The sequence below is a fragment of the Vipera berus genome, assembly GCF_964194415.1.
Source record: "Vipera berus genome assembly, chromosome: 6".
In the NCBI taxonomy this organism is placed as follows: domain Eukaryota; kingdom Metazoa; phylum Chordata; class Lepidosauria; order Squamata; family Viperidae; genus Vipera; species Vipera berus.
Window position 1 is genome coordinate 73711096 of NC_138208.1, and position 13910 is coordinate 73725005.

Genomic DNA, 13910 nt, shown 5'->3' on the forward strand with positions numbered 1-13910 from the left:
AAATAAATAAATAAATAAATAAATAAATAAATAAATAAATAAATAAATAATAGATGATAGATATACATAGATAGATGATAGGTGATGGATAGACAGATAGACATATACAGACAGGCAGACAGATAGACAGATAATAGTTATTTTCCAATTTGTTCCCTATACAATTTTAAAGCCCTTCTGCCATTTTGTGGAAAATTAATTGTCCTCTAGACACTAGTGATGTAGTAGCAAGTCTTAAAAGGCCCTCATTACACAGCACTTCTCTCATCTCTCAGGTTTATACCACTGGTCTTAGTGCTGTGATGAATTGTTCAGTCCTTTCTTAACAGCTTGTGAAAGATTGAGATACATGGAAAAGGAAAACCCCAGAATTTTTTTTTCTTTCTCTTCCTTCTTTTTATTTTCTTCTACTTTGATCCAAAATAGACCTATTTGTGTACTTACAAATGGGGGCATAAGGCCCTTCCCTCATTCAAGGTAAGGAAATTGCTCCTTTTTTCTGGAAGAGTAAAACATTTCCCAGCACAGAGCAGAATTTAGCCTACCATGAATTTGTCTTTTGCTTCTTGGGAAGAACAAAAAAAAAATAGTCCTTCAAGATCAATGATTGTTTATGTAATTTGCCTGGTGCATTTAAAGTAACTGTTACAAATACAATCAAGAATGTTTCTACCAATATTTGTAAAAATGTACTGGAGTGAAAGCAGCATTTGTTGAAAGTTACTTCAATATGGAATAATGATGACGGTGGGAATACAGGCAGTCTTTGACTTACTATCACAGTTGGGACCAGAACTTCCATCATAAGTCAAATTGGATCCAATGTTACGGTGGTTTTTCAATGAATCACCACAGTCATTAAGCAAATCAGAGGGATGCCAAGGAAATTCAGCTTCCCCAACAGGGAAGAAATTGGCAAAATTGCAATTGTGTGACCGCAAGATGGTCATAAATGCAAGGAGGTTGCCAAGTAGCTGAATTGCAATCATGTGACCATGGACACAGTTGTATGGTGAATACAGGTGGTAAGTCATTTTTTTTTCTAAGGCTGTTATAACTTTGAACTGTTGTTAAATGAACAGTCATAAGTCAAGGTCTATCTGGAAAAAGCAAGGTGTTAATAGTTGCAGTTTTGTGTGTGTGTGTGTGACCTTTCTTCCTCTTGGTTTATTTTTATTGCTGTGTCTTTTTCATCTGTAAACTTGAGAACATCCGTACTGTTTAATATTCGTATATTTTGTACATTTGTAGTAATATCTGTAGCTTAATATTTATTAATACTTTCCTAATGTGCTTGGGGCTATAGAGAGAGCTGACTTCTTAAATTTACATAATACAACACATAAAAACAGCTCCCCTCTAACAGTGGTAAGATTTACTATATTCTGGTAGCAAACCTTTGCAGCAGCACAAAACTAAGATGATGCAAAACAAGGGCAAAATGACTAACAAGGTTGTTTTTTTCTAAGTAACACGTTTGTTGAAATTAGATTCATGCTAGAAACTTAAAATCTGAGTCATGAAACTTATATCATGAAGACATCCTAAGAAGTGCAGCTAGGGAGACAATAAAAGAATAATTCAGCGAGCACTGGAACTTTAGGGAAAGCAATAGATTGCAGTAATAGGACAGGGTAGTCCTCTGGGTCTTGGATTAAAGTTCCATGTGCCTCAATCAGCATTGTTAATAGCTAATGATAGAGAGATCATAACCCCAAATCTAATGGAAAGTGGCATGGTTGCCTGTTAATTAAAGATAAAATATGAATGATGGTAGCTAAGGAATTTTCAAGGTTTCAAATGATTGCATGGTGGTGCAATCATTTCTAAAATAAAAGGTACTGTAACAGCACATCAAAGAAAGACATTTATCCACATCCCATTTGTTTTTAAATTCATTTATATCTGTATCTATATCATCTATAAAGGTAAAGTTTTCCTCTTTCCAGTTGTGACTATCTCTAGGAGGCAGTGCTCATCTCCATTTCTTAGCTGAGGGAGCCAGCATTGTCCAAAGACACTTCTGTGGTCATGTGGCCAGCATGACTTATATGCCAAGGGGCACAGAATGCTGGTACTTATTTATCTACTCGTGTTTGCATACTTTCAAACTGCTTAGTAGGCAGGAGAAGGGGCAAGTAATGGGAGCTCACCAGTGGTGGAATTCAGCCAGTTCACACCACTTCGGCAGAACCAGTAGCTACTTTTTTGTTGTCCAGGTCCAGAATGGACTTCTGGAAATGGCATCCACACAGAGAATCGGTTGTTCATATATTTGAATCCCACCACTGGAGCTCGCCCTATCATTTGGTGTTCGGGTCTCAAATCTGAGATGTTAGCTTTCCAGCTGATAAGCTCAGTATCTTTACCCACTGAGCCATTGTGCCTCTCATATCATCTATATTTATATCTATGCACACATGTAGATACACATATGTATACATACACATATACAGAGAGGTAGCATAGATACAGAGGCACACCAAGGAATAGAAAGACCAAAATAATGGAGGTCAACATTTAGATAATATTTCTGCCATTCAAGTGAGAGAAGAAGGATGATTCTTAACCCTGATGAGAGGCATTGCGTTGCTCTCCTTGACAAACTGCTAAGAGCTAAAGGAAGTTACAGATATTACGAATTAGGCATTTCATGGAGAAAAATAAATGAAGAGAATAGACAAAGTAAACAAGCCAGTTAATAGAAATGGAAATAAACTTCCATTTTTCTTCACTCTCATAGACATACTAGAAATAAACACTGAGCTTGGAGAAAGCCACAAAAGGCAGTTCAGAGAATGGATGCACTGGTTGTTTTTTTAAGTTATGAGTGTTTATGAGACTGAGATTAATATAATCCTTGCCTGCTGGCCACGTTGGCTGTGGTTGATGGGATTCAAAACTAAAATATGGGGAGCGTTCTAGTTTGCTAGCTCAATGATAGACCCATTATGATATGTCCTCTTGCATATGAAAAGGGAAAAAAAAGTTAGAGGCAAGACTGAGATGAGCATTTCCCCCTTTCACATATACTTCTGCCTCTGTGTGCTGCAAGTAGACTGTCCTTTTTGATACCCCTGTTCTGTTCTTCTTGTTTCCCAATCTGCTTCTGTTCCAATAAGTTTGTGGTACAGGTAGTCAACAAAAGTGTGTATAGTCAAGGCTATGGTCTTCCCAGTTGCAATGTATGGCAGTGAAAGTTGGACCATAAGAAAGGCTGAGCGCCAAAGAATTAAAGCCTTTGAACTATGGTGCTGGAGAAGACTCCTGCGAGTCCCTTAGACTGCAAGGCGATCAAACCGATCAGTCCTAGAGGAGATCAACCCTGACTGCTCTTTAGAAGGCCAGATCCTGAAGCTAAAACTCAAATACTTTGGCCACCTAATGAGAAGGAAGGACTCACTGGAGAAGAGCCTAATGCTGGGAAAGATCGAGGGCAATAGAAGAAGGGGACGACAGAGAATGAGGTGGCTGGATGGAGTCACTGAAGCAGTAGGCGTGAGCTTAAATGGACTCCAGAAGATGGTAGAGGACAGGAAGGCCTGGAGGAACGTTGTCCATAGGGTCGCGATGGGTCGGACACGACTTCGCAACTAACAACAACAACAGGTAGTCCTTGACTTACAACCATGGTTGAGCCCAAAATTTCTGTTGTTAAGCGAGATAGTTATTAAGTGGGTTTTGCCCCATTTTGCCACCTTTCTTGCCAGAATTGTTAAGTGAATCACTGCAGTTGTTAAGTTAGTAGCATGGTTGTTATGGCTTTCCCATTGATTTTGCTTGTCAGAAGGTTGCAAAAAGTGATCACGTGATCCCAGGACACTGCAACAGTTATAAATATGAGTCCGTTGCCAAGTGTCTGAATTGTGATTATGGGATATGGGGATGCTGCAACAGTTGTAAGTGTGAAAAAGAGTCATACATTTTCCAGTGCCATTGTAACTTCAAATGGTCAGTAAATGAACTGTTGTAAATCGAGAACTACTTCTTTTCTCTTCTCTCATTATTTATATGACCTAGTCAATGGCAGTCTAGGTTGTTAGACAGCACAATGTAAATCAGTTTCCCCAAACAGGATGCCCTTGGAATACATGAAAAACATTCCCCATCACCTTGAAGTAGTGTGGCTTGAATGATGACCAGGAAGATTGAAGTAGTTCTTTAGGGTCTGCATGAGGTCTGCACCCCTTGCACATCTGCAGAAATCCTAATTATGTGTGGCACCAAAATATATGTGACCTGTCTTGGAAAGAGGCCTAGAAGTGAACCCGCCTCTTAAACTCTGCAGGGAATCTCAAGGTCAGTGCCTGACAAAGGACAGTTGCCTACATAATCTACTCTCCTGACAAACTAGATTAATTTCTCTTATCAATTTCCCAAGCTGTATATTGTATTCTTTTAATAATTCCAATTCTTAATCATATTTCAATAAAAAATGAAATAAGGAAAAGAATCATGTCCTTTTCAAATGGCACATAAGTGGTGCAAAACAACAGTAAAATCCTGGGTTATATATTTTCTATTCTCAATTTAAATGCATTTTTTTAGAGTCTTGGGTTAAACATCCAGGAAAGTGCTTTCCTTCTTGATTAAAATACTCGTAGAAAAAAATGTTTCAGATTTCACATTTCTCTTCTAATAAATGAACTTAGCTGATTGGAGTCCCAGAGAAGGCAAAGTTTAATGGATTTCTGGATGTGTTTTCCTTCCATCTGTAATATTAGGGTAATGCAATAAGCCTTATTTTCACATACCAGGTTTCAATTCTACCTACCTACAAAGAAACTAATATATTTCAGCCAATCTTTAAACCAAGCTTTTTTTTCCCGTTCTGCTAAATTAGTATCAGTCAATGGAGATAACAACACAATGTAATATGTATTAATCCTTCACTCTGAGCAGTAATCTGAATTCAGCAGCAGCTCCTTAAAAATATAAATTTGAAATATATTGCCTACACAGGTCAAAGTATCCCAAATTCTGAAAATACTAATCATCAAACAGTGCCATCAGATGTGTCCCCTTGTGCATGCCAATGAAGCCATTCCCAGAAACCATGGACTGACTCACATATACAGATAGGACCTGGATATCTACAGAGTTGTCTTTGGATTATTGTTTCTGCTTGGCCAGTAAAATCTGACTGAGTTATTACAGATGTTCAAGTAACGAAACATCTCCAAAAAAACCCAAGCTCAGAGAGCACCAAGGACTCCCACAAATTAACTCACTAATCTGAGAAGCAATCTCATCTTGCAGAATCTAGGGGAAAGATCTTCTCTGAAGCAACATCTTCTCTATGTAGTACAATCCCCTGTCTCAATACTCCTATGCTTTGCTGATCTTTAAAGACTGGCTCTTCCATCAAGTCCGAGGTAGAGTTTCATATGAACTGCTCTCTGATGTTAGATTGGAATCTTGCCTTGGCTGTTATTGGTGTTTTCCCCCATGAGCAACTGGTTATAAATTTATAATGGCTTCCCCACTCACTCATAAGGTGACTCTGTGTGGCTTTACAACTTTAAAAATTCACAACTGTAAAAAATCGACAAAAACCCCACCCCATGGCAGCAGTAAGTAAAGTAAAGTAACATAATCAACCACTTGATCGACTCCATCTCCATTCATGGTCCCCTGTCAGATGCAAGCAACCACAACAGGTCAGAGAATTGATCAGATAGGTTTCTCTATTATTGATCATCAGTTTACAAGAATCTTGCCATCTATCTTCCCTAGGGAAAGCTGGATATAGGCCTAAGGCAGGAGTAGGCAACCTCGGCTCTTTTATGACTCATGGACTTCAACTCCCAGAATTCCTGAGTCAGCATAGTCCATGAGTCATAAAAGAGCCGAGGTTGCCTACCCCTGGCCTAAGGGTTTGGCCTCAAATGTTTGTATGTCATATGCCTAGTCTAAGAAAGAGAAGGACTAGGGGGTGATATGATAACAATTTTCCAATACTTGGGGGGCTGTTACAGAGAAGGAGTCAACCTATTCTCCAAAGCACCTGACAACAGAACAAGAAGTGACAAGTGGAAGATCATCAAAAAAAAAGACCCTAGAACCTGACAGTGAGAACAATTAATCAGTGAAACTACTTACCTGCAGAAGTTGTGGGTCATTAGAGGTTTTCATTAGAGGTTTTCAAGAAGAGACAGGACAGCCATTTTGTGAAATGGTTTCTTGCTCAAGCAGGATCTCCTGCTTAAGCAGGGGTTGTTCTAGAAAACCTTCAAAGTCCCTTATAACCTTATTATTTTATGTTCTTTGTTTCGCCCAAGTAGGCTCTAAGCTGGAATGTATCTGTCCTCCACCTTGCTTTTCCGAAAGGTCCTAAAGATGTGCTTTTGTCAGTGGTCCTGGCGATGTGATGAAACCACTTGTTTCCTTCAGCCATTAGTTCCACTATATCCCCAGGCCCGCTGACAAAAACAAATCTGTAGGGCCTTTTGAAAAAGCAACAGGGTAGAGTGGGGATTGTACCTCAGGAGGAATAATAACAATAACAACAATAACAATAATAATAAAAGTTGAAAGGGACCTTGGAGGTCATCTAGTCCAACCCTGTGCTCAGGCAGGAAACTCTTCACCATTTCAGACAAATGGGTGTCCAGTCTCTTCTTTTAATTGGAATGATGTTCAATAGAGAAGAGGTCACCACTGAGAAGGTTATGGCTTTTCTGCTTTTGGTTCTTTTTTAAATCCTACTATGTACTATGTAAATCTTCTAGCACTGTCTTTGGTATTGAGACAGCCAACAATTTTCATAAATAAATAATTCAATAAATAAAGAACCTATGAACACCTCTTGCATTAGGCATATGAGGTTTGTCTTCATGTTGAAAAGTTCAAGCCCCAAGGAAAAAAACATTGTTTCTAACAGTTTCCCCTGATTCCCATCCCATCAACAAGTAGGGCTGTTGGTTTCCAGTTATAGTCAAGGGAAAACATTTTGTTGTTTTCCAGGTTTAATATGCAGCAGGTGTTGTCCAAACCAATCTAAAGTGAATTAACCTTCTGTTTCAAGTGATGAGGTTCAGATCCAGAAGAATGTTTTTCACCCCTTTAACAAGAGTTTAATTTGTGCTGTAATGACATAGCAGTTAGAATGCAATATTGTAGGCTAACTCTGCCCACAGCCTGAAATTCGATCCTGACCAGCTCAGGATTGACTCAGCCAGCCTTCTGAAGTCAATGAAATGAGGACCCAGATGGTTGGGGGCAATATGCTGATATTTGTAAACCCCTCAGAGAGTGCTATAAAGCACTATGGGGTAGTGTGTAAGTCTAAACGCTACTGCTATAGTGTGAATTGCAATAAGATGGACATTTTATTCAGTGAATTCACTCTGTGGACTTCTACAGCAGAGGAATTTACAGACCAAGTAAAGCTGTAGAATGTTTTGATTAAAAAAATAATTACTATTGAATAATTACTGAAATCCTGATCAAAAGGCAGAGAGCATCCATGATAGAAAACTGGCAATAAAATTAAAAGCGTTGATTATAAGTGCAAAATTAATATTTACAATGTACAAAAAAAGGTGAGTTTCACAATTATGTGACAGGCTAATATTTCAACTAAACGCATAAGTGCTTAGTGCATTTTTGTCTTTTTAATACAAAAATGTATGAAATGCTATTTTCTTTTCATGGAGTTCTGCGCATTTTCTTTTGAAATTGGGATATTTGTTTTCCAGATATTTTTGTAATTTTGCAAGGCTCAGACCATGGTTATCCAGTATTTACTCACATTCAAAACACATTCCATTTAGTTCATTTTTCTTACCAATCCATGTAAAACCAATGTTGATAAAGCTCTGGTCATATTTCAATTTTTTGCCTGTACTTAATTTCTGAAAATATTTGCCATAAGAAGCAGCAAAACTAACACTGGAATTTGTTTCAATTCCATTTTTTTTCACCTTTTCTGTGCTAATGCTAATGCTCCATATGTAGAAAAAAATATTTATTAGGCCTTCTCTAAAAAGCAAAACAAACATGCCATATGCTAAGCAGTATATATCTAGTTGTGCACTGATGACATAGATTTTTTCCACTGTAAATGTTGTTCCGTCATGTCCAACTCTTCACAAACCCATGGACCATAGCATGCCAGGCCCCTATCTCCTGGAGTTTGCCCAAATTCATGATCATTGATGACACTATCTAACCATCTCTTCCTCTGCCATCCCCTTCTCCTTTTGCCTTCAATCTTTCCCAACATCAGGGCCTTTTCAAGTGAGTCCTTTCTTTTTAGTTTTTGAGCTTCAGCTTCACTATCTGTCCTTCCAAAGAAGAATCAGGGTTGATTTCCTTTAGGACTGCCCTGTTTGATCTCCTTGCAGTCCAAGGGACTCTCAAGACTCTCATCCGGCATCACAATTCCAAAGCATCCATTGTGAGTGCTTGGCTATGAAGTATTAAAACACTCATCTTGCTCCTCTCTATCTGCCTTTGCAAATGTAATTCACATGTATATTGACTCCAGAGGAAATCCCATTCTAAAGGGATTTGAGGCAACACATGCCCCACAGCTGAACACAATCCAAAGTTTCTTTAATTCCTGCCTAGCTCGCTGAAATTTATTAGATATGAGCAGGATATATCTGGATATGTTTACTAACTAAGCAGACCTCTTGGATACACATATACACAAATACAGTTTGCAATGTGGAAAGTGAAAAGGGAAAGAGAGACTTATCACCATCACTCTTATGCTGCTAAGCAAAGCATCCTTAACTTACCTTCTGTAGTAAAAAGACTCCATAATAAGACCATTAGGTAGAACACTGGAGGTCTCAAACTTCACCTCACTGAAGCCATATGGGTCTTCAAAACTTCCTCCCTCCTCCTGTTTTTGGGTGAAGATTTAACAATTCCTGCTGCAGCCAACACCTACCTTCACTTGGCTTCCACCTCTTTAACCTTGGGGTGTGAGAAGAATAAGACAATTCAAAAGTTAAACAAGAAACTATAGCACCATCTCCTGGCATATAGCTCCCTTCTTTGAGATCTTAACCAATCTCACAAGCTATAAACAAAATCTGTATCTACAGCATGCAGCTATTTCTATTTCTATCTTCATGCCAAAGTCCCCTGTTGAAGGAAGTTAAGTGCAGCAATGTACAAAGTTCAAAGAATACCACAATATAAATAATTTATTGGAAGAAAAGAGCAGGTATTGAAATAATTATTCAAATTCACAAAAGATTTTAAAAAGAGTTTATTTTCTAATGCACAATCTGGGTTATGCATAAGATGCTGAACTATGGATGACTATTGAGAAATTTTAAAAAATTAAATACACATAAGTACTCTAATGAAAATTCCTTGCTATTCCTTCAGAAAGAGTATCTGCAGCATGTTTTTTCTGCTTTAGTTTATATGGTATTTCCTTTTTCCTGGGAATTCCTGATGCTAAAGAGAAGGTCTGATGAACAGTATTACTCCAGAGACTCTCCATCATGAAAATGTTGACTCTGAAAGTATGCCTCTTCAGCCTAAAAGCTTGCAGTTGATATTCAAAACATTTTCACTGTACATCCATATTTCTGGGTTCTCTATCTTTTATTGCTTCTCCATAAAAAAACATCACTAGATACATTTTTTTCCAGGAGATTCGGTTTAGAATTGTGGAGTCCTTGGTGCTTTCTGAGCTTGGTTGTTTTTTGCAGATATTTCATTACCCAAACTAGGTAACATCATCAATGCTAGTGATAGTGTTACCTAGCTTGGGTAATGAAACATCTGCATGGAAACAACCAAGTTCAGAAAACACCAAGGACTCCACAATTCTAAACTGAATCTCCTGGAAAAAATGTATCTAGTGATGTCTTTTTATGGAGAAGCAATAAAAGATAGAGAACCCAGAAATATGGATGTACAGTGACTTGTGAGGCCGGTGTGTTGTGCAATTAGCTCACATGGTGTAACAAGAGGGTGGGTTTGTAGTCACTGTGAGTTGGGGGGGGCACGAAGGGAGGCTCAGCCAACCTCAATGTATACATATTGTACTTTGACAATAAAGGTTCATTTGTTAAAACAACCAAGTTCAGAAATCACCAAGGACCCCTCATTTTTACTCTGAACTACAAATATTCCACTTTGTGTGTAGAATTGCATATTGTCAGGATGGCTGTAAAGTAATTAAGAGATGTACATCAGAAAACAACAGGATCATCCAATTAGGATAAGTTGAAAAACGCCACTCAAAGAAAAACAGGAAAAAAAAACAGAAGCCTTTTCTTTATCCTACAAAAGAAGAAAATATCTGGGAAGCAGGAAAGAGAGAAATGGGTCCAACATCAGATGTTTCAAGCGAAAACAGTGACAATTCTAAATAATAGCACAACAGATTTTTTCAATCCACTTCCCCTCCCCCGCAAAAACAAACAAAAAAACAAAAAAAAACAAAAATCTCCTTGTCTAGAGAATTTGGGTTCTCTTTTTTCTCCGTTGATATGATAATTTGCAGCATCTAGGCACTTTAACAGTCAGAGGAATTGTCTAGCACCATAACGTAAGTGTTTTTAGATACTATTTCTTAGATTAGCAATTGTTATGACGAAAGTAACATCTGTGTCAACTTAGCTGACATTTCATTAACTTTTGGGATGCTGCCCTATGTAATGCATGTTCTCTCAAGGAATTCAAGTTGCTTCATATAATTGGAAAGTTACCTTTAGGGCAACAAATCAGTTTAACCTGGATCGCAAATCATCAGCAGGGAAGAAATAGTTTATCAAATATAATCTTTCCCAACCTGACATTTTGATGCCCTACTGTTTGGGACAATAGGAGTTGCAGTCCAACATTTTAGAAAGTATGTAAATTCATCGATTCTCTTCTGTTTCCTGAAATCTGATTTTTTCCAAATCTACTACCACCACCAAACATTTCTTATTCTGCATATTCTTGTCATCTGAAAGCCCAATGCAATTTGACATTCTATCTTTTGACACCTGTTTTAGTTCACATAATTCATTCAATTTTACAATTATGGCAGTATAAAAGCTTTATTAAGAATATTTTAGTAGCATTGGCCCTTGGTTTTGTTATATGGATAGAACAGTATTTCACACAAAGAATAAGACTGATCTAAAATCATCAGGGACGCGGTGGCTCAGTGGGTTAGGACACTGAGCTTGTCGATCAGAAGGTCGGCAGTTTGGCGGGTTGAATCCCGAGTGCCGCGTAACAGAGTGAGCGCCTGTTACTCGTCCCAGCTTCTGCCAACCTAGCAGTTTGAAAGCACGTCAAAATGCAAGTAGAAAAATAGGGACCGCTACGGTGGGAAGGTAACAGCGTTCCATGCGCCTTTGGCGTCTAGTCATGCCGGCCACATGACCACGGAGATGTCCTCGGACAAGCGCTGGCTCTTTGGCTTTGAAACGGAGATGAGCACCGGCCCCTAGAGTTGGAAACGACTAGCACGCATGTGCGGGGGAACCTTTACCTTTACCTTTAAAATCATCTAGCTTCAGATGCACATTTATGTCAGAAATAAGCTCCACTCAGTTTCTTGGGACTTTCTGAGTCAATATGCAAAGGCTTATCTACCAGTTTTCATTTTCATGTAAAGTTTAAGAAAAGGCCTTTACCTCACAGAATGAGGATTCTTTAGAATATTTGAACATTTAAACGACTACGGTAAATACTAAATATTATGTATTGTTAGAAGAATAATTTGGGGGTTCTGTGTGCCGGGGTTGCACAAGAACATATCAAAAATAAAATCCAGACATAATATGAGAAAGAAGATCTATTTATTCCCCAAAGCCACAAGGTTTGCTTTGGGGTTTATGTTATAGTGAAAATGGGTCCAGAGACTTGGTTTTATAGGGAACTGGTCCCTGGTATGTGCTTTGGGGTGTGGTTCGTATATGTGCTGGTTCTAGCGTGTGATTGTCAAAAGGTAATTGTTCTTCCTGTGCAGATTGAGGTGTTCCTGCCCTGGTCTTTGATCCTGAGATGTGTGTGAAGTCCAGAAAGGAAGATCACTCTCAGAAATTTAGATTCCTCCCTAGGTATGGGTTTATTATGGGGGGACCTCAAATCTTTCTTTATCCTGAAGGGATTCCTGCCTCCCCCATGGAGCCAGCATTGTAATGCAGCCTATTAATCTTCCTTGAAAAGAGATCTTTGCAATTGTCAGAAAAATAAATACCATCTTTCCCACAGAAGATTAAACCTTATTGCAGAGAATTGCTTAATATTTAGTATATCATGCTAAAACAAATATTATCTGGGACACTACTCATCCTCTTCACAAACTGTTTTCCTTGTTACCTTCTGGGAGGAGGCTTCGCAGTACCTGTAGCAGAGCATCCAGATTCAGCCATAGTTTCATTCCATACAGCATTAACCTTGTGAACTCTCAGGCTTTTTCCTTCCATTATATATTCAAGATGGACAGTATTTAATATGTTGTTGTTATGTATATGTAGGGGTGTGGGTCTATACATATGTTGTATGTAGTATGTTTTAGGTGTGTGTCGTGTACGTGCCTCACTTTGAGAGCGGGCAACTAAATTTCATTTTTGATGTGTGCCGTTGTGCCCACAGTAAAAAAAATGACAATAAAGATTATCTTAGCTTATCTTATCATTTAAACCATCCACCTGCCAATGTTGATTTTGTACTGGTTACTCCTAAACAACAATGAAAAAAAAGTGTGGCCAGTGCAGCTAATTTGAAAAATAAACAAAATTCAGATTGTTCCTCATCAATAAAATGTCTGAAACCCTATTTTCTTCTCTTGTCAATAAAGTGAGGGTATGTACAAATGAGACTTGCACAATGACATGATAATAACAATGTATCATCTGCTAATATGAATTTAGGCTTTCCCCTGTGCTGATAATAGTTTGAGGGAAGAGGAGAATGAATTTTCCCAGCTTTAATATATTGTTGTAAACCATCAAGGCTTTAATATAAAATATTTGGAGTAGCTTGGTTTTGGGAATTCTGGGAGTTGATGTCCAGATCTTAAAAGTTACCAGGATTGATAAACACTGGTATGTCCAATACATAAATACATATTAGAGTTCAATAGAAGAGGCTGACAACATTTTAAGAAGCAGGAGTCACAAACAGTGTGATGATGATTGGCGATGGGCTGAAGGCTGTGGTACACAGAAGCAATTATAGCAGTAGTAAATTAACCCTAGTTTTGGCACATTTCCTTTATTTTCATATGGCTTACTATGTCTTTGGCTTTTAGCTATGCGTTGTACTGTATGTCCAAAAATCAGCATGAATTAATGCTTGGTTTTTTTTAGCAGTTTGCTTCCACATTTAAATGGTATAATTTAGGGAGCTCTAAAATTGTTTCTAGAATTTTTTTCAATCCATTAAAAATAGCTCTACTCTGGATCATGTGGCTAGGAAGGAAGATGGATGAAGGTTAGAGTGAAGATGTTAATAATGTTCTAAGCAACTGTCCCATTGTCTTCCCATGTGGATTCAATGGAGGATTTTTTTTCTGGATTCCTTTTTCTCTATAGCCTCTGGTCACATCTAGCCCTTCACAAATTTTGTCTTCCTTTTACGAGTTCCTCTTGTCATACCCAATGTGTTCTGTTCCATCTTCAGAGAAATATTCTGCTGACTGATACAGAGACTCCCAAGTGCTTTTACCTAATGTCTAATTATTTTTCAAATACCCATTAGTACTTGTTTTAAACAAGCTAGCTTATTTAAATCAAGTAGGTACAGAAGCAAACCAAAAAAGAAAATGTGAATTGCATGGGGAAAAATAGGAATGGAAAATAAATAAAAACATATCTGTTCACTGAAATAAGCAAGGAACATAGTCAATATAGCAGGGAGAATTAACAAGACTAACAATTTTCAGTGAATCTTAACTAGGTTCTAACCAAATTGTTTGTAAAATAATGTGGGAAAGG